Raw genomic sequence first — 21,517 nt, forward strand, 5'->3', positions numbered from 1 at the left:
CAAATTTCATTGCACTAATCTACCTTCCAAGGCCTGTTGTAATAATTGGGTCTTCACATTTCCCTAATTGACAGCTCAACCGTGAGAAGTGAGTGAAAGTTCATAAAATATCACAGTAACCTACAACAATTTTTTAAAAAGTGCAAAAGGGAGACAGACTGAATTAATCCAAACAAAAAAGGCCTCCTGATAGAACTCAAGATCATCCTGTGATGTTGCACCCCATAATGCTTTATAGAAATATGCTTATGAATGTAAATATGACATAACTGGAATATGGTTTATGGTACATATGCCATGTAACATATCTCTGCAAAGGTTATGATCTACTGAATATATTCATCCTATTTGTATGCATGTATCATTTTTGTGTTCGGAGTTATGAATATTGGCTATGTATTTGTTTAATTTTAAGTAGCCTCAGTGAAGCATTTGGTCAGCTTCTTGAGAAAAGACTGTTCTCAGTAAGTGCCCAGTCAAGAAACACTTAATATGACAATAGACTTTGATAGACTCCAATCCACATCTGAGCTTTCCTGGGACCATTCCTGTAGAGAACTAAGTCATGCATGGACATGTGACTTGCCCAGGTGACTCCAAAACTCCATCTTGTAGAGGGGATTCTACACGGGGGAGGGAGGCATTTCCACCCACAAGAGAGAAACTATATAAAGTCCTGGGAGACCCCTCCATTTTGTCTTCAGCTGGCTCAAGAGATAGCCTCTCCACCCCCATAGGATACCTGAAAGAAACTGGAACAAAGGACAGTAACCAGAGGGGTGTGAGTGATTGATGGACCCAGACTAGAAGGAGGCTAGTCTGTAAAAGAAGCTTATTGGAACATCTCTGAGGGTGAGATTTCATTTGTAATCACTTTCTTACTGTATCAGGCTAAGACGTGCGTGTTTTATTTTATTTTGCTTGGTAATTCACTGTGTTCTATCTGTTATTACTTGGAACCACTTAAATCCTACTTTTTGTATTTAATAAAATCACTTTTTACTTATTAATTATCCCAAAGTATGTATTAATACCGGGGGGGAGGCAAACAGCTGTGCATATCTCTCTATCAATGTTATAGAGGGCGAACAATTTATGAGTTTACCCTGTATAAGCTTTATACAGGGTAAAATGGATTTATTTGGGGTTTGGACCCCATTGGGAGTTGGGTACCTGAGTGTTGGAGACAGGAACACTTCTTAAGCTGTTTTCAGTTAAGCCTGCAGCTTGTGGGGGACGTGGTTCAGACCTGGGTCTGTGTTGGAGCAGACGGGCGTGTCTGGCACAACCAGGCAGGGTTCTGAAGTCCCAAGTTGTCAGGGAAAATGGGCTCAGAAGTAGTCTCAGCACATCAGTTGGCAGTCCCAAGGGGGTTTCTGTGATCCAACCCGTCACACATCCATTGTAAACAAGAGAAGTGCGGGCCTGGAAATCAATGGACCAAAACTGGTGTGTCGGAAATTAGGCCTAAATGTTGAGCAGAATAATGAGGGGATGGGCCCTTCCACCTACCACTCCCCTTTTGGGATCCTAAAAATAAATGACTTTGAGGAAAGAGATCCAGCTGTCTGGCAACGACCGCTGACTGAGAGACAGGAAAGAAGCAAGCTTGATCATCATGGCTGCAACCTCCACTGTCTCCTGGGACTCCAGGATCCTCCTTCGTTCTCCTACTTCCGAGAGGTGTCCTGGCCAGACGGGCCCCGATGACATCACCACCTCTACCAGCTAACGGCTGAATCAAGATGGGCTTTACCTGAAATCTGAGACTTTCGTACACGTTTGCCAGATCTCAGCATGGCTAATAAGACCGTGTGCCTTGCCTGTGTTTCTCCAGCAGTGAGTCTGCAATTCAGCACCAGAGACAGACGCTGCATTTCCTCTCCTCTCCTGTGTGTGTTTGCCTTGTTTTGTCTTATAGGAAATGGGATCGGACTTTAGCAAGAACAAACAGCTCCAACCCCACTCAACCACCTTCTTCTCTTTCCCTCCAAAAAGGACAGTTGTTAGCACCTTTAAAACCATCTAAGAGCCTGTCAGACAGGGGCGGTTTCCTTCTAAAGACGGTCTACAGATCAAGGGAATAAAGGATACTGTTAAAACAAAAGCCTGACTTAATACTTTACATTTCAAATGCTTTCACTCCCCCCACACACTTATTTTCTGTGTCTTTAATAAAAGGTTAAGAAGATTTTTAATGATGTGTTTGCCATGGGACTAAGCCGGCCCAGGGCTCTGTATTCAGAACCCCAATCCTTGTTTAAAACTGTTGATGCTGTACAGTGGCAGGGTCATGGTAACACCTTTAACTTTCTGGGCCAATTTATTCCATCAAAATTAATACAACAGGCCCCCAAATGCTTCCCGTGCATCCAGCACTGTCCTCTGTGGCTTTCATCACGGCCTTCTCCCCTCTGCCATGAAGCTGTTCCCTTGTTTGGAGCCAGTCCCTGTCACCCTTCCTCCATCAGTGCTCCTCTCTGCACCTCAGCTGGTGAGTCCCTCAGCTTTCTCTGTGGGGGTTCTGGCCCCCCTCCCCACCCTGTGATCGCCACACTGCCCTGTTCCCACGATGCATGCATTTCTCAAGGCTGTTGCATTGCCCTGTCTCCACAGATCATGTTCTGTCTGGACAGCAGAGAGCTCTAGGCTGTGTCATTCGCCAGGCAAGCTAAAACATGAACAGGATCAACTCAGCAGCACCCGTGTTTCTTCACTCTCCTCCGCCATCAGCCGTTTCCCTGGTGGCGACATGGATCCAATTTTATTAATGGGCTCAATTATTTGTCTTACATCTGTAAATCTCTCCCTCCCAGCATGCCCCTCTGAAAAGCACTGCTTTCAAGGCTTGTCAACGCTGCTCAGAGCAGCTATGTGCTACTGCCCTACAGCAGCTGGAGAACTCCAGTTCCGCCTCGTGCTGTCTGCACCCAACACATGGGGACCTGATTGGCGTTTTCTTTTAATTAGCGATATATTGCTGGGGCTAAACTAGCCGAGATGACTGCTGTATCAAGAGGAGTGTTGATGAGCGCAGGGTTCTTTATCTGCTAATTAGAATGCAAGCCTTAATTTTGGGTACGGTGTAAAACACTGCACAGATTCAAGTATCAGGGGGTAGCCGTGTTAGTCTGTATCTACAAAAACAACAAGGACTCTGGTTGCACCTTAAAGACTAACAGATTTATTTGGGCATAAGCTTTCGTGGGTAAAAACCTCACTTCTTCAGATGCATAGAGTGAAAGTTACAGATGCAGGCATTATATACTGACACATGGAGAGCAGGGAGTTACTTCGCAAGTGGAGAACCAGTGTTGACAGGGCCAATTCAATCAGGGTGGATGTAGTCCACTCCCAATAATAGATGAGGAGGTGTCAATTCCAGGAGAGGAAAACCTGCTTCTGTAATGAGCCAGCCACTCCCAGTCCCTATTCAAGCCCAGATTAATGGTGTTAAATTTGCAAATGAATTTTAGTTCTACTGTTTCTCTTTGAAGTCTGTTTCTGAAGTTTTTTTGTTCAATGATAGTGACTTTTAAATCTGTGATAGAATGACCAGGGAGATTGAAGTGTTCACTTACTGGCTTTTGTATGTTACTGTTCCTGATGTCCGATTTGTGTCCATTTATTCTTTTGCGGAGGGACTGTCCAGTTTGGCCAATGTACATGGCAGAGGGGCATTGCTGGCACATGATGGCATATATAACATTAGTAGATGTGCAGGTGAATGAGCCCTTGATGGTGTGGCTGATGTGGTTGGGTCCTCTGATGGTGTCGCCAGAGTAGATATGGGGACAGAGTAGGCAACGAGGTTTGCTACAGGGATTGGTTCCTGGGTTGGTGTTTCTGTGGTGTGGTGTGTAGTTGCTGGTGAGTATTTGCTTCAGGTTGGGGGGTTGTCTGTAAGCGAGGACTGGCCTGCCTCCCAAGGTGATGGCCAGTGGTGTTCTGTTATTGTCCTTGTTGGGCCTGTCTCTCCATGTGTCAGTATATAATGCCTGCATCTGTAACTTTCACTCTATGCATCTGAAGAAGTGGGTTTTTACCCACGAAAGCTTATGCCCAAATAAATCTGTTAGTCTTTAAGGTGCCACCAGACTCCTTGTTGTTACTGCACAGATTGGCACATTAGGAAACCACCGACAGATACGAGAAAGAGAGAGATGCGTACGGGTAGTAGATAGACCCAGATGTAACCCACTGGGAAGTGTGTGGTACAGGTCCCACGCTATGCCCGATCCACCGAAAATATGAGTCTTTTACAAGCTGTATCAGAGAGCCCTAGGCTTTCTGTCCAGTTTTTTGGCTCTGCAGATGCTCAGTTCAATCCCCAGTGCAATGGCCCAAGATGGCAGCCATCTCACATACATAGAGTCGACGCTGTATGGATCAACTGCCTGAGAACTACATTCATCTCATATATCATTCTTGGAATCGCCACTTCTATAGAGGGGGCAGCCCAGGGAAGTTCCCTATCAAGTCGTTGTTAGGTACATTTGCACAGATAATCACATCGTGTCCGTAAAGGTCGGGGTGTATAGATTAGAACGTATCTACCACTGCCCACACTGCCATGGCTACACGTCTATTTTTAGTGCACTAGGTCAACCAGAGCTACTGCGGGTATGTCTACCTGAGCGGTCAGTTCCGTCTCCAGCTTGAAGGGCAGACCTACCCTAAGCGGCTGCAATTTACCCTGCAAAGGAGGGAAGAAGGAGTAAGTTAAAGCAGACCTCACTCTAACACGCCACCGTCAGGCTTCTGAGACTCGCTTGCATGTGGGTAGGGCAGGCACAGGGGCAAATTTAGGTGCTGAGGCTAAACAAATTAAGACTGGGGATAAGATGCAATTGTTTAACAGTGAGGGTAATTAACCATTGGAACTGAACTAGGGCCAGGTGGATTCTCCATCACTGGGAATCTTTACATCCAGATTGGATGGTTTTCTGGGAGATGTGCTTTAGTTCAACCACAGCTATTGGACTTGAAGTAGGAATGAATCCAGGGAAGCCCTGTGGCCTGTGTCATGCAGGAGGTCAGACGAGATGATCACAAATGTCCTTTCTGGCCTTGGAGTCTATGAATGCATCTAGGTTAGCATCAGGGGGTTGCACTTACTTCATCATGTAGCGTCCTATTTCTAGGACGTCTCTCTGCTTGTAGAGGGTACAAGAACCCAACACAATATGCTCCTCTCTAGTCCTATATAATTCCGCCACATGTTTCTCATGCATGATTTCATTCCAAATTGAACCAGGACTTGGTGGGGAGGGATAGCTCAGTGGTTTGAGCATTGGCCTGCTAAACCCAGGGTTGAGTTCAATCCTTGAGGGGGCCATTTAGGGATCTGGGGAAGAAATTAAAAAAAATCTGTCAGGGACGGTACTTGGTCCTGCTGTGAAAGCAGGAGACTGGACTTGATGACCTTTCAAGGTCCCTTCTAGTTCTATGAGATAGGTATATCTCCATATATATACATGCTCAGGAATGAATTTTGTCTGACCATTGTGCCCCATATGGTTCAGGGAACCTTTTCTTTGCTTCTTGCAGATTTGTAGTCCCTGAGACTCACCGACAATGAAACCCCAAAGGTCAAAGTGAAGGGACATCAGCTCCAGTTGCCGGGTGCTTTGTGTTAGCGGGTGGGAAAAGGAGCCACGTGGCTGAGTTTTGCATGGCTTCCCAAGCAACATACCAAGAGGCAGAGTAGTTTTGTGGTGAAGGCTATGGGCAGGAATTCAAGATTTCTGGGTTCCATTCGCAGCTCTGCTACAGACGTCCTGTAAAATTATCTGTAGATTTTAAGGCCCGAAAGGCCCATAATGACAATCTAGTCTGACCTCCCAAATTGTACAGACCATAGAACCACACCCAGTGATTCTAGCATCCAGCCCAACAACTTTTTGTTGCCCTGGCGTCTATCTTTCAGTCTTCATTTAAAGAGTCTGAGTGATGGGTGGATTCAAAGTTAGGTTAATAATATTTTTCTTTCACTCTTTGTCTTGAATGTTTCCATTGTAAGTCCTTGGGGGAAGGGATATCTCTTACTAAGGTGTGTATGTACAGCACCTAGCACAATAGGACCTGGCCGTGGTTCTGGCATTACTGTAATTCAAATAATAAATGCTACTGCTATAGCTCTCTGCAGAAGCCAGAGAGAAATTAACATGCAGCTTAGTGCAAGATTGCTCAAAATTTGTCCCTGATTTCACCAAAGCTCAACCCAGCTTTTACTAAAAGGTTAGCAAATCTCCGTGGAATTTCCATTCAACTTAAGGAAAAGACACTCCCAAAACTCTTTGGATTTCATTATGAACATTTCCCACATCGCCTTTCTCAATATAGTTTCAGCTTGAAACATAAGCACAGCCATACTGGGTCAGACCAATGGCGCATCTAGCCCAGTATCCTGTCTTTCGACAGTGGCCAGTGCCAGATGCCTCAGAGGTAATGAACAGAACAGGCAGTCATTGAGTGATTCTGGTCATCCGCTCCCAGCTTCTGGTAAACAGAGTCTAGGGACACCCAAAGCATGGAGTTGTTTTCCTGACCACCTTGACTAATAGCCATTGATGGATCTATCCTCCATGAACTTATCTAATTCTTTTTTTAACCCTGTTATAGTTTTGGCTTTCACAACATCCCCCGGCAAGGAGTTCCACAGGTTGACTGTGTGTTGTGTGAAGAAATACTTCCTTTTGTTTGTTTTAAACTTGCTGCCTATTAATTTCACTGGGTGACCCCTGGTTCTTGTGTTATGTGAAGTAGTAAATAACACTTCCTTGTTCACTTTCTCCACACCAGTCAAGATTACATAGACCTCTATCTTATCCCCCCCCCCCTTAATCTTTTCCAAGCTGAAAAGTCTTTTTAATCTCACTTCATATGGATGCTGTTCCATATTCTTACTTTTTTTTTTTTGCCCTTCTCTGTACCTTTTTCAATTCTAATATATCATTATTTTTATTTGGGGCATCCAGATCCGCATGCAGTATTGAAAGTGTGGGTGTACCATGAGCTTATATAGTAACATTATGATCTTTTCTATCTTATGATCTATCCCTTTCCTAATAATTCCTAACATTCTGTTCGCTTTTTTGACTGCTGCTGCACATTGAGTGGACGTTTTCAGAGAACTATCCACAATGACTCCAAGATCTCTTTCCTTCCTCTGAAATGGATTCTGGTCCCTGCTGGAGGTAGGATCTGGAAAAAATGGACTTGTGCTTTAATTGAATACAATAAATCCTATATTCCTAAATAAAATCTCATGGTTTTTAGTGTCTCTGTGTCTCTGCAAACCACGTAGAATTTGGTCTAGAGAGCACATTGAAAACAGAAAGCCCTGGGGAAAGTATATATATATTCAACAGAAATGTTGCCACTAAACTACAACCTAGCAATTTTCATTTACAACTTCCCAGTAATTGACCCTTGTAGTTAGCGTCACATGTAACATTATTGCTTGGAATTCCACTGAATGGAAACAGCAAACCATGGGCTTGTTGCTCGGCAAATCAGACCCCAAATTGTGTCCTGGAGATGGATTACCTGAGGGGAAATAACTAATTCTCTTTTGAGATGAGTGTTCTTTAGTGTTGTTAAATTTTAGATGGATCATTATTACCAGGCAGAGGAATCCACAGCACTTGGGGGTTTCTTTCTCCCCACACCCCACATGTGTCCATCATTGTCCATGTTGGATATTTGTAGATAGCTGGAATAGCACATGAGACCTTTAGACTAGCTGACGATGAACGTTAAAAAAAAAAATCAGAAACAAAAACCCCACAAGTAACAACAATACCATTACACAAAGTAAAACTATTTCCCCATGCGTATTTCCCTCCCCCCCTGCCCCCACACACAGTTCTTCATATCTCCTTGTCAATTGCTGGAAATGGGCTATTTTCATTACCACTACAAACAGTTCTTTTTCTCTCCTGCTGATAAAAGCTCACCTTAACTGATCACTCTCCTTATAGTGTGTATAGTAACACCCATTGTTTCATGTTCTCTGTGTATATATATATATCTTCCTACTGTATTTTCCACTACATGCATCCGATGAAGTGGGCTGTAGCCCACAGAAGCTTATGCTCAAATACATTTGTTAGTCTCTAAGGTGCCACAAGTACTCCTGTTCTTTTTGCGGATACAGACTAACACGGCTGCTACTCTGAAACAATACCTGAGGAGAAGAAGAAAATAGCCTTTCAGGGAAAGAAGTTGGCAGTTCTCTTGCCTCTCTGTTCTCTTTCATTAGGATTAAAATACTACTCCATCATGGTGCGAGGAAGGCTATATGCTGTTGGACCTGCTAGCTTTCAGATGAGAACTTATTGCTATTATTTATTCATTATTTATATGCCTATGAGCTCTACTCACAGACCAGGACCCGATGGTGCTAGGCGCTGTACAAACACAGAACAGAAAGACGATCCCTGCCCCTGCAAACTTACCATTTAAATAGAAGATCATAGAATCATAGAATATCAGGGTTGGAAGGGACCTCAGGAGGTCATCTAGTCCAACCCCCTGCTCAAAGCAGGACCAATCCCCAACTAAATCATCCCAGCCAGGGCTTTGTCAAGCCAGGCCTTAAAAACCTCTAAGGATGGAGATTCCACCACCTCCCTAGGGAACCCATTCCAGTGTTTCACCACCCTCCTAGTGAAAAGGTTTTCCTAATATCCAACCTAAACCTCCCCCACTGCAACTTGAGACCATTACTCCTTGTTCTGTCATCTGATACCACTGAGAACAGTCTAGATACATCCTCTTTGGAACCCTCCTTCAGGTAGTTGAAAGCAGCTATCAAATCCCCCCTCATTCTTCTCTTTTGCAGACTAAACAATCCCAGTTCCCTCAGCCTCTCCTCATAAGTCATGTGCTCCAGACCCCTAATCATTTTTGTTGCCCTCCGCTGGACTCTTTCCAATTTTTCCACAGCCTTCTTGTAGTGTGGGGCCCAAAACTAGACACAGTACTCCAGATGAGGCCTCACCAATGTCGAATAGAGGGGAATGATCACGTCCCTCGATCTGCTGGCAATGCCCCTACTTATACAGCCCAAAATGCCGTTAGCCTTCTTGGCAACAAGGGCACACTGTTGACTCATATCCAGCCTCTCCTCCACTGTAACCCCTAGGTCCTTTTCTGCAGAACTGCTTCCTAGCCATTTGGTCCCTAGTCTGTAACAGTGAAGGGGATTCTTCTGTCCTAAGTGCAGGACTCTGCACTTGTCCTTGTTGAACCTCATCAGATTTCTTTTGGCCCAATCCTCTAATTTGTCTAGGTCCCTCTGTATCCTATCCCTACCCTCCAGCGTATCTACCACTCCTCCCAGTTTAGTGTCATCTGCAAACTTGCTGAGAGTGCAGTCCACGCCATCCTCCAGATCATTAATAAAGATATTGAAAAAAACCAGCCCCAGGACCGACCCTTGGGGCACTCCGCTTGAAACCGGCTGCCAACTAGACATGGAGCCATTGATCACCACCCATTGAGCCTGATGATCTAGCCAGCTTTCTATCCACCTTATAGTCCATTCATCCAGCCCATACTTCTTTAACTTGGCGGCAAGAAAACTGTGGGAGACCGTATCAAAAGCTTTGCTAAAGTCAAGGAATAACACATCCACTGCTTTCCCCTCATCCACAGAGCCAGTTATCTCCTCATAGAAGGCAATTAGGTTAGTCAGGCACGACTTGCCCTTGGTGAATCCATGCTGACTGTTCCTGATCACTTTCCTGTCCTCTAAGTGCTTCAGATGAGAAGCAACAGGTGGATACAGATAAACAGAGGGAGGGAACACAATGAGACAATACTGGTCGGCACGATAGGCAATGGTTTCAGCACACCAGCTGCCCAACTCTGTCAAGGTTTTTTTTTGTAGGCATCACTGCACGGAGTGGGATGTGAAAGAGGACAATGAGGTGGCTTTGCAGATGTTTATGGAGAGCTTGTCCCAAGTGTCAGGGGCAGCATGACGCAGCACGAAGGGGCTTGTTAGAAAACGTAACAAGTGGAACATTTAACAACAACTTCCAAATTGACGTCCTTTCTCATCATCCCCATCCCCATGCTCACCTCCTCCCTACGACTGGAAGTGGGGCCTAAGTGGTACATACGCCCTCTACACTGGATTGAATTTCTCCTTACCTGGATCCCAACCCACAGTTCTGTTTATCCTTGATGAACTTTGCCGTTCCCTTTAAGAATATTTTTCTTTTTCCCTTCACTGTAGAGAACCGTCTGCATTGGCCTCCTGGAGTCCTGCCAAGGGACATTATTTTTGCCATCCCGTTTTTTATATAATGCAGCAAAAATACACCCAACTCACCCTGGCTTTTAATTTCTGGCAGGCTTTAAATTCTACTAATGAGTTCCCTGGAAGCTGGGCTGCCCCAAATGAACAGTGTTTACACTCCGGCACCTGGAAAAATCAAGTTAATGAGCCCGAATGACATTTTGGTCGGCCAGGCAGATAGCGGTACCATCACTATCTATCTAGGCTCTTAAATGCACTTGAGCATTTCATGATCCTTCTCAATGGCCCTATGAAGTATGATCCTCATTTTATAGATGGGGAACTAAGACTTGCCCATGGCCACACAGGGCTTGTGGTAGAACCACGAACTGAGCCCCAGTTTCCTGGGTCACAGGTGTTAGGAGTATGTACTGTCCCTTTAAAAGCAGAGCAAATGTTACAGTGAACTGGATTGGGACTAGTGAGAACTAACTGGAGGCAGTCCAGAGTCAGCTCCCCCAGATACACGGCTAGGAGCACATGGCTCTCCTTTGTGTTATGTAACTGTGGTTTAGTTCTAATAAACCCTTACTTCTAAGAGTCCAGACTGGGCCTCCTTCTTATGAATCTACAGCATATGGTACCAGAGTGAGGTAGAAGACAGGATAGAGAAAAGAGGGCTGTGGTAAAGGAGTCATCTTGGAGATGGAGCAACTTAAAAGCCTCTCCAAGGCCTCTCCAAGGAAACTCTCAGGTAATGCATCAGACTTCTGGGAGAGATTCAAACAGATGCAAGCGGCTGGCTATGGGGAGAAAGAAGACCAGCAGAAAATAGCAATCTTCTTAAGCAGTGTAAGATTTGAGGCAGTGGATGTCTTTAATAGCATGCAACTAAGTCAGGCAGAGAGAGCAAGTTATGACATGATTTTGCAGAAATTTGAAGAGTGAAACATTTGAAAGGTAAGTTTCACCTTAGAAGACAAAAGGAAAGAGAGTTCTTTGAAGAATTCCTAACTGAACTGAAACTAATAAGCCAAACCTTCAATTATGGCTAGTGAACAGATTCAGTTACATGGGATCAAACTGTAATTGGAATCAGAGATCCAAATTTGCAAAAAAGACTACTGGAAGATATGACTCTCACTGTGGATAAAGCACTAAGACTGTGTAAGGCAGCAGAAATCCCTCTGAGCAGAATAAAAACAATGGAAAGGAAACAGCGGCATTTCGGCAGATGCTCGTCCGCCGGCCAGTACGTGGGCGCACTTAGATGCCCCGGCAGGCGCCATGGCGCCCGCGTGCACCGAGTTGGGGACCCCTGCTCTGGGTAGAGTGACATGAGAGAAAAAACACTGGCAAGCCATACGTCAGTATAGAACAAAAACCAGAGAAATGTGAAAAAAGCAAAGCACAAACATTTTCAAGGGACAGCTTCAAGGATTGCACAAGATGGGGCCACAAACACTGACCTCAACAATGCACAGCTTTTAGTAAGCGCTGCAATATTTGTAAGAAATACAGTCGTTGTGCCAAAGTCTGCAGCCGGGATCAGCAACTGCAGAAGAGGAAGCAAAGCAGGCATGCGGATGCAATAATCCAGGGGGATTCTTTTAAAAAAAAGTTATATCCATTCCACAGAAAATTTCATATATCAGCTTTTCATTCTGAGTTGGAATGAAAAATAATTTGGAAATGCAAAAAGTTCCCGCAGTTCCGATTACCGCTCAGATCTATAATCAACATTAAAGTGCTTTGATATTTTCAATGGTACGAGCATGCAAAGTGTTACTGCTTTTTAGACTAGTTTCCAATGCCCCCAGAATAGGTGTTAGCAGCACACCTACGTAGCCATTCAATGAAAAGCCACTTCCTTCTGTTCTCCAGCCTACAGAAAAAAATGGAAACGAGAAGGAATGAATCCAAAGGCAGATCAAATCATCCGCTCCACATGTCAGTCCCAATTTGGTTGGAATAATAAATTATAATGGTAATGACAGAGTGCCTTTCATCCCATTGCTCACATATTAAGGGAGAACACTTTGCTCCTACCACACAGGTGCTGCTAACACACAGGTGCTGAAGCCAGCCTTTCAGATGCAGTGGTTGTTTCAAAAAGACCTTTGCCTGAAGTGTCAAGATAATGCCAAATCCCATCAAAAAAAACCTTTTTATGCACAAGCGAGAGCTCATGAGCCGTCTGTGGAGATCAAATAGCTTTACAGTCATATCATGCTGTTGGGAATAGGGAGACCGGAGCAGGGAAGCTAGTGCTCAGATGTATTGTGTAGACGGAAGGATTGGGTTAAAGAGACATGGAGACCCTTTCTGCCCCTTTCTATATCATAGAATCATAGAATATCAGGGTTGGAAGAGACCTCAGGAGGTCATCTAGTCCAACCCCCTGCTCAAAGCAGGACCAATTCCCAACTAAATCATCCCAGCCAGGGCTTTGTCAAGCCTGACCTTAAAAACCTCTAAGGAAGGAGATTCCACTACCTCCCTAGGTAACCCATTCCAGTGTTTCACCACCTTCTTAGTGAAATAGTGTTTCCTAATATCCAACCTAAACCTCCCCTACTGCAGCTTGAGACCATTACTCCTTGTTCTGTCATCTGAGACTCCTTGTTCTGTCATCTGAGAACAGTCTAGATCCATCCTCTTTGGAACCCTCCTTCAGGTAGTTGGAGTCCAGCAGAGGGCAACAAAAATGATTAGGGGTCTGGAGCGCATGATTTATGAGGAGAGGCTGAAGGAACTGGGATTGTTTAGTCTGCAGAAGAGAAGAATGAGGGGGGATTTGATAGCTGCTTTCAACTACCTGAAAGGGGGTTCTAAAGAGGATGGATCTAGACTGTTCTCACTGGTACCTGATGACAGAACAAGGAGTAATGGTCTCAAGTTGCAGTGGGGGAGGTTTAGGTTGGATATTAGGAAAAACTTTTTCACTAGGAGGGTGGTGAAGCACTGGAATGGGTTACCTAGGGAGGTGGTGGAATCTCCTTCCTTAGAGCGTTTTTAAGGTCAGGCTTGACAAAGCCCTGGCAGGGATGATTTAGTTGGGAATTGGTCCTGCTTTGAGCAGGGGGTTGGACTAGATGACCTCCTGAGGTCCCTTCCAACCCTGATATTCTATGATTCTATGATTCTATGATTACTATAGTATCTGAGCACCTCACAATCCTTAATATATTTGTCCTCACAACACCCCTGTTATCTCCAATCTCTCTTCTCTGAAAGCACAGATGCCTAGCACTTGAGCTAAAGGAGAATCCCCATTAGCTGTTTATAGTATATGGCTTCTAGAGCAGGCACTGTGGCACAGATACACACTAGCCTGCTATTCAGTATCGTTTAATAAAGGACCTTACAGGTACCAGCATGTCTAGTTTAACAGAAATGTTGTCCAGGCAAGAAGAAACAGTTTATGCCTGGTGAGCCCAGCACCGATTTGAGTGAGCCAATTAGAGCTAAATGTCAGCTCGATAGCTGCCCTTTCCAGGGATAGGATTGTATGGAAGGGCGCAGGTGTTTGCTCATTTCCCAATCGTTTGGCATCTCTGTTTGTGAGTCAGCGACATGACCCTGTTTCGATCAGATGGGGAAGAATAGAAATATCCCTGTTTAGTGAGCAATGATTGATCAGAGAGAGGTGAGAATCATCAGCTGCTCTCCGAGTCCCTCAGTGGGGTTCATGATGGGACCATGTGATTCAGGTGGCCCGCCTAATGTATCCTGTCTTCCCGCTGAATTCTCTGCTAATTTACTCCCATGGGTGGAAATGCTGGAAATCAAGCAGTTTATGCAAATGCAGGGGCCACATATACCACAAGCCTATGGCAGGGCTGGGGCACATCCCTTCTGTAGCAGCTACTCCTGCCTATGGACTGAAATAATAATACCCACCTGCTATAAACCATGCATAGCTCACATGTGTGTTATGTAAGAGCTTTCACTAGTGAGTAGGAAGAGGAGGTGATTTTACCTCTGTCTGTGGCATTAGTGAGGCCGATACCGGATGCTGCACTCAGGTCTGCTGTCCACATTTTGAAAAGGACGTTGAAAAATTGGAAAGGCTTCAGAAAAGAGCTAGAAGAATAATTTGAGAACTGGGAAAACTGAGTGACAGAGAGAGACTTAAAAGAACCTCAGTCTGTTTCGCTTCCTAAAAAAATGATTGAGAGTTGACCTGATTACGGGATAAAAGTATCCCCAAGGAGAGAAAAGGCTGGGTTTTAAAGGGTGCTTTAACCTGGCAGAGAAAGGCATCCCAAGAACCAGTGGCTGGAAATTAAAACCAGACACACCCAAATTAGAAATAAGGCATTCAGTATCAGAGGGGTAGCCGTGTTAGTCTGGATCTGTAAAAAGTGACAAAGAGTCCTGTGGCAGCTTATAGACTAACAGACGTATTGGAGCATAAGCTTTCGTGGGTGAATACCCACTTCGTCAGATTGGGTATTCACCCATGAAAGCTTATGCTCCAATACGTCTGTTAGTCTATAAGGTGCCACAGGACTCTGTCGCTTTTTACAAATAAGGCATTGTTAAAGGTTTCACAATGAAGGTGATTAACCACTGAAAGTGGTGGATTCTCCATCTCTTGATGTCTTCAAATCAAGATTGGATGCCTTTCTGGAAAAAGAAAATAAAGACAGGGAAGTGTTAGTACAGTTATGCAAGGCACTGATGAGACCTCATCTGGAATAGTGTGTGCAGTTCTGGTCTCCTGTGTTTAAGAAAGATGAATTCAAACTGGAAGAGGTGCAGAGAAGGTCTAAGAGGATGATCAGAGGAATGGAAAACCTACTTTAAGAGAGGATACTCAAAGAGTTCAACTTGTTTAGCTTAACCAAACGAAGGTTGAGGGGAGATGTGACTGCTCTCTATAAGTACATCAGAGGGATAAATACCTGGGAGGGAGAGGAGTTATTTAGGTTAAGCACCAAAGTGGACACAAGAACAAATGGTATAAATTGGCCATCAACAAGTTTAGGTTTGAAATTGGACAAAGGTTTCTAACCATCAGAGGAGTGAAGTTCTGGAACAGCCTTCCAAGGAGAGCAATGGGGCTAAAAAACCTAACTGGCTTCAAGACTGAGCTGGATACGTTTATGGAGGGGATGGTCTGACAAGACTGCCTACAATGGCATGTAGCGGATCTGCGACTGCTAGCAGCAAATATCTCCAAAGGCCGGTGATGAGAAACTAGATGGGGGGGGGGCTCTGAGTTACTACAGAGAATTCTTTCCCAGGGGTCTGTCTAGTGGGTCTTGCCTACATGCTCAGGGTCTAACTGATCACCACATTTGGGGTAGGGAAGGAATTTTCTCCCAGGTCAGATTGGCAGAGACCCGGGGCGGGGGTGGGAGGGGTGTTTCTCATTCCTCTGCAGCATGGGGCACGAGTCACTTGCGGGTTTAAACTAGTGTAAATGGTGGGTTCTCTATAATGTGACGTCTTTAAATCAAGAGTGGAGGCTGTCGGTAACTCAGCCAGAGGTTAGGGGTCTATTCCAGGAGTGGGAGGGTGAGGTTCTGTTGCCTGCGATGTGCCAGAGACTAGATGATCATGACGGCCCCTCCTAGCCTTAACTCTATGAGTCTAAGATGAGCTTTAGCCAAACACACATTATTGGGCTCAATACAGGGTAACTGAGTGAAATTCTATGGCTGGTAATACACAGGAAGTCAAGTTAGATGACGCTTCTGGCCTTAAAATCCATGAGTCTATGAATGAATCTATGGAAATAGGGACACCGATACCTTCCTGCGTAAATCACTTTGCGATCTACTGGTGAAAATCACGGCATCAAAGCTTGGTATTATGTTTATTCTCTGTTACAATTTGTTATTTATTTGTATTGCCGTTGAACCTAGGGACCCAAGTCCCAGGCCAGGCCTCCATTGTTCCGGATGCTGTTCAAACCCAGTACACAAAGACGGTCCCCAAGCAGCTTACAGTTGAAGTATAAATCAAGAGACAACAGGTGGACACAGGCAGAGTGGGGGGAGTTCAAGAGAAGCAATGAGACAATATGGGCCAGCATGACAGGCAGTGGTCTCAGCACTCTCATTTATTCACTGCTAGGAGGTTTAAGTATTTCGAGGTCTCCAGGCAAGGTCACCTTCAAAGGCTCCCCCCTAAATCTATCTGACTCTTGTCCATTATGCCTAGACCACTTTGTATCCATGTGAATAATGACCAAAAAGTCCATGTTTCATTGGACACAGCACAATAATTGCAGAAGTGCAGTCACAAATCACAAACAGAGACAACAAATTCAGGAGCGATCATGCATGTTGTAAAAAGAGTTTAAAAAAACTCCCACTCCAACAACTTCTTTTATGCCCATACAATAAGGCAGCATAAACAATTTTTATCTTGCCAATTATCAGAAAAAAACGAATAAAAATTCCTCCACAACCAAATGAAAGACATAAAAAAGTGGAGGACAGAAAGACCATAAACCGATAAAAAGTAAGTATCCATCCATAAAAAAACAAACTTAGACCCATAAAAAGAAGAGAATGTAAATATAAAGCCCTTTCAATAAAACAATAGAAGCCAAACACCTCATCTAATTATGATCACATCCCTTTCTCGTTTCACGCAGCAGTTACTATCTATCCATCTATCCGTCCATCTATATGTCTATCTATCTAGTAGGCGCCTACATTTCTAGCAACCTCACGTTTCTAAAGAGTGCCACAAATTGGACAGGTGAGATGCCATTTTGAAAATGAATGGATATACAGCCCATGTTCCAACATTTTTTTAAGTTAAACTAAACTCTAACTGCCAGCCCACAAGGGTTAATATATTTATAAAGCTGCTATAGATAACTCACTGGAAAACTAGGCAACATATTGTTCACTCCACCAGACCACTCTCAAACAGTCTCACAGCTCCCTGCTAACTTCTGCTTTTCATTATCAATGACTTCTTCAAAAGCTGTCTGGAGCATTTGTATCCACATGGAATTTACTATGGATGGCTTATTAAACAGTTGTAAGTTGTCAACGCAGTGTTGTTGTAGCTGTATTGATCCCAGAATATTAGAGCGACAAGGTGGGAGAGGCAAAATCTTTTATTGGGCCAATTTCTGTTGGTGAGAGAGGCAAGTATTTGAGCTTAAGCTTGTCTCTCTCGCCAGCAGAAGTTAGTCCAATAAAAGATATTTCCTCCCACACCTTGTCTCACTAATAAGTTGTCAATGTCGGGTCCGTTTATGTCGTCTTCTTTTTTTCAAGTGTTGCTCATTTCATTAGGAGCCAGCAGTTTCTTATCTGGAAGCTGTTTATAATGAAAAGGGCAGCCCTGGGTGTAAGTGAATGCATTAGTGAAGAGTCCCAGATTCTATTACTGTTACAGGCCACAGCTGCATTGTAAATTATGTGTCAGGTATTTATACAACCTTGGCTAAAAGCAGGAAGGACGTCTTTAATGATGTTAAGTGACTGAGCTGGGGGGAAGAGAAGTTAAGAACATAAGAGCGGCCATACTGGGTCAGACCAATGGTCCATCTAGCCCAGTATCCTGTTTTCCGACAGTGGCCAGTGCCAGGTGCCCCAGACAGAATGAACAGAACAGGTAATCCTCAAATGCTCCATCCCCTGTCGCCCATTCCCAGCTTCTGGCAAATAGAGTGTAGGGAGAGCCAGAGCACGGGCTTGCGTCTCTGTCCATCTTGGCTAATAGCTACTGATGGACCTATCCTCCATGAGCTTATCTATTTTTTTTTTTAGCCCAGTTATACTTTTGGCTTCACAACATCCCCTGGCAAGGAGTTCCACAGGCTGACTGTGCATTGTGTGAAGTACTTCCTTTGGTTTGTTTTAAACTTGCTGCCTGGTTTTTTTTTAATGAAGTGACCCCTAGTTCTTGTGTTATGTGAATAGGTAAATAACACGTCCCTATTGACTTTCTCTACACCACTCATGATTTTAGAGACCTATATCAGACCCCTTCTTAGTCATCTCAGCCCCAGTCTTTTTAATCTCTCCTTATACGGAAGCTGCTCCATGCCCCTAATTATTTTTGTTGCCCTTCTCTTTTCCAATTCTAATAGATTGGTTGAGATGGGATGACCAGAACTGCACTTGGTATTCAAGGTGTGAGTGTACCATAGATTTATATAGTGGCATTATGATATTTTCTCTTTTATTATCTAATTCCTAATGGTTCCTAATGTTCTGTTCGCTTTTTTGACTGCCACTGAACATTGAGCAAAAGTTCCCATTGCTTCAGAATCATAGAATATCAGGGTTGGAAGGGACCTTAGGAGGTCATCTAGTCTAACCCCCTGCTCAGAGCAGGACCAATCCCCTGACAGATTTTTGCCCCAGATCCCTAAATGGCCCCCTCAAGGATTGAACTCACAACCCTGGGTTTAGCAGGCTAATGCTCAAACCACTGAGCTATCCCTCATGGTGAAGCTCTGAGTCAGAGATCCCAGGAGTGGCACATGAGGTGGGGAGGGAAATCCAGTACCTTACCCACCCATGAGTCCTCTCTAGAGTCAGTATTAGCAGGGAGCTTGTTGCTAGCACACAGCCGGATGATTCTTAGAAGAGCAAACCGAGGAGAGGAAAGCTCCCAACATTTGTAGGTCCAGCAGCTGGGAGGGCCACGTGGTAAGAGGTACTTTTCGTGCAGAATAAATGGTGACATGGGGTGAAGATAAAAGGGCCTGGCCAATTTGGGACGGGGCCTTGTCTGAAAGAGGCGAGGCGGGGGGTAGCCTCCTCAAAAGGGAAGCTTCACCCGCCACCCATGGGCCTTGGGTTTGGGTGTGGTACTCTCAGCACTATCTAAGCTAAGCGTGGGGCACGGGTCACTTGCAGGAAGATTCTCTGCACCTTGAAGTCTTTAAACCATGATTTGAGGAGTTCAAAGGCTCAGACATAGGTTTGATACAGGAGTGGGTGGGTGAGATTCTGTGGCCTGCGTTGTGCAGTAGGTCAGAACAGATGATCATAATGGTCCCTTCTGACCTTAAGGGCTATGAGTCTATGATTCTATCTAAATTGAACAGATCCTCGGCGGTCTCCAGCCAGAGCCTCTTAGGGGTTCGTCTTGTTAGTGCTAGTGCTTGCAAACTAAACAGCTTTGGGCTTGGCTGCTGCTTAGATTGGAGAAAAGCCAGGTGCCGATGCTTCCGTAGGTAGCTATTACCCGGTCGGTGAGTGTTGGGCTAGGTCTATAGAGGGCGCTGTGCTGCTGACCTAAAGCCATGGCTCTTAGCGATTACTGATGGATGTCAAACAGCCTTCCAACCTTTCACAAACACAGAGGTGTTAGCCTCATTCTGAGGTGGGTAGTAAGTGCAACCTGCTGTTCAGTGTGTGTTGCATACGTCGCCCCCCAGGGAAGTGTCCCCTAGAGTTCTCAATTATAGGTGCCCTTTAGATCCTACTGAGGAGGTGCATGTATTTAGCTCTTGAGATCTATGGTTCAATTCCTAGTCATGACCAAGTTGATAACTGTCACATAAGTACAATCTGCCTTCCCTAAACTTCCCCTGAGATTTCATTAGGAGGCAGCAATCTTCATACCGGGTCTGCAAAGCACCTGGGGAGGGCATCTGCTCTAGGAACAGGTACCTGTGGAATGAGCTGGGCTCCCTCTAGTCCGGTGTCCCGGCCAGCGCCAGCTGGTTCCGAGGAATGTACAAGTAGCCCCCTAGTGGGCAGTTCTAGAATAACCCACCCATAGGGGAAGTTTCCTCCTGACTTAGTTAGTGGGTTTAGCTTCTTGCTAAACAGCTCACGTATGTTTTATTGCCATCCTGATTGATTTGTGGCATCATCAGGAAGGGATCCTGGAACCTCTTCCCACCCTGCTATGATACATAGTTAACTGCCAGGAGGAGAGTTGTAATGCGAACCAAGGCAATCTGGATAAATGACACTCTTTATGGGAGCGCATCTAGTTACAAATACAAAGCGGACAGGGACTCCCGACAATGAGACCCTCACCTAAACATCCCCCAAGTGTCCTTATTAACAGATTTCTGCTGAATCCTAAATCCAGGCATCTTTCCAGGGGGAGAGAAGGGAGCAGAGAAAACTTTCTCCAGTAATGAGACCTGCTGGGAGAGGTTACTTCACTGTTTAAACACGGGTTGCCCATAACTGCTAGCCATCAAATTCATCGGCACCTGTGTCAGTCAGCAGAAAACCCAGCTGCTCACCCTCCTCCCATTGCTTTTATGTTTTTGTCCTCAAAGGGGCCAGAGAATTTCCCCATCCCTCAGAAGGAAAGGAAGCTCTAACCTGTCCAATTATTGCAGTTATAAAATTAGGTATTGGGGTGCAACATGCACTTGTCCCCAATAACAGGTAGTTTATTCAGGTGGCTACGTAGAGTTAATTAAGATGAAATTGGTAAAGCACACACAGAAACTTCGTGAGCCTTAGTTAATTCTGATGATTGAAATCATATACTTATGTAATTAAATTTTGTCTAAGACTAAGAGAAGAACAGTAAAGTGCTTTCCTGCATTGTTCATATTTATAATCTTACATTGTGCTTTCTTCCAACCTTATGGAAACCATTTTAATAAAAGTACAAGAAAAAGTAAGTGATCACCCCCAGAGGAAAAATCTGGGCCAGGCGTCCTACCCAGTTGTCCCATGTCATCGTTCCAGTGTCTCAATAACAGGTTGAATAACCCCATCCTTTATGCATCTTTTCCTATTCCACCCCGTATGTCTGGGACCAAGTTTTCAGCCTCTGCCTATAGGTATTCTGGCTAACCATATGGGGTATTCCAGGTAACCATACTTAAATTTTTGACCGTTAACACCTCACTTGCATCAATTAACGTCCCAATAGTTTCAAAACATCAATGCAATGCTCCATGGTTACCTCCTTGTAAAGGTACCCTAAGAGGCTACCATGTGTTCATTTTTTTAACCTATTTATCACACAATGCATTGCTAAACTATAACAAGGTACATATTGCTAAATTTTATAACCTTAGGCCAAGCAAATAATACACATGCTATCTTATGCCAGCTGCCAACTTCTACTGGGTCTCAACCTAAACTCTTAACACTCAATGATTAAAACTTACAGGCAAGCCTATTTTTAGTTTAATAGTTTTTCTATTTTCTGTTACAGCTTCATTAACTTCCATTATTATTTCTCTGTGGGTGCTTAGCAAATAGATTATATTTTACCCCAAACCATATACCATCCAGGATTGGATCAGGGATCAACAATGGTCAAAAAGGCGGTGGGACATAAATCTACACACTCTCT

The sequence above is a fragment of the Emys orbicularis genome, chromosome 2 (assembly GCF_028017835.1).
Source record: "Emys orbicularis isolate rEmyOrb1 chromosome 2, rEmyOrb1.hap1, whole genome shotgun sequence".
NCBI lineage: Eukaryota > Metazoa > Chordata > Testudines > Emydidae > Emys > Emys orbicularis.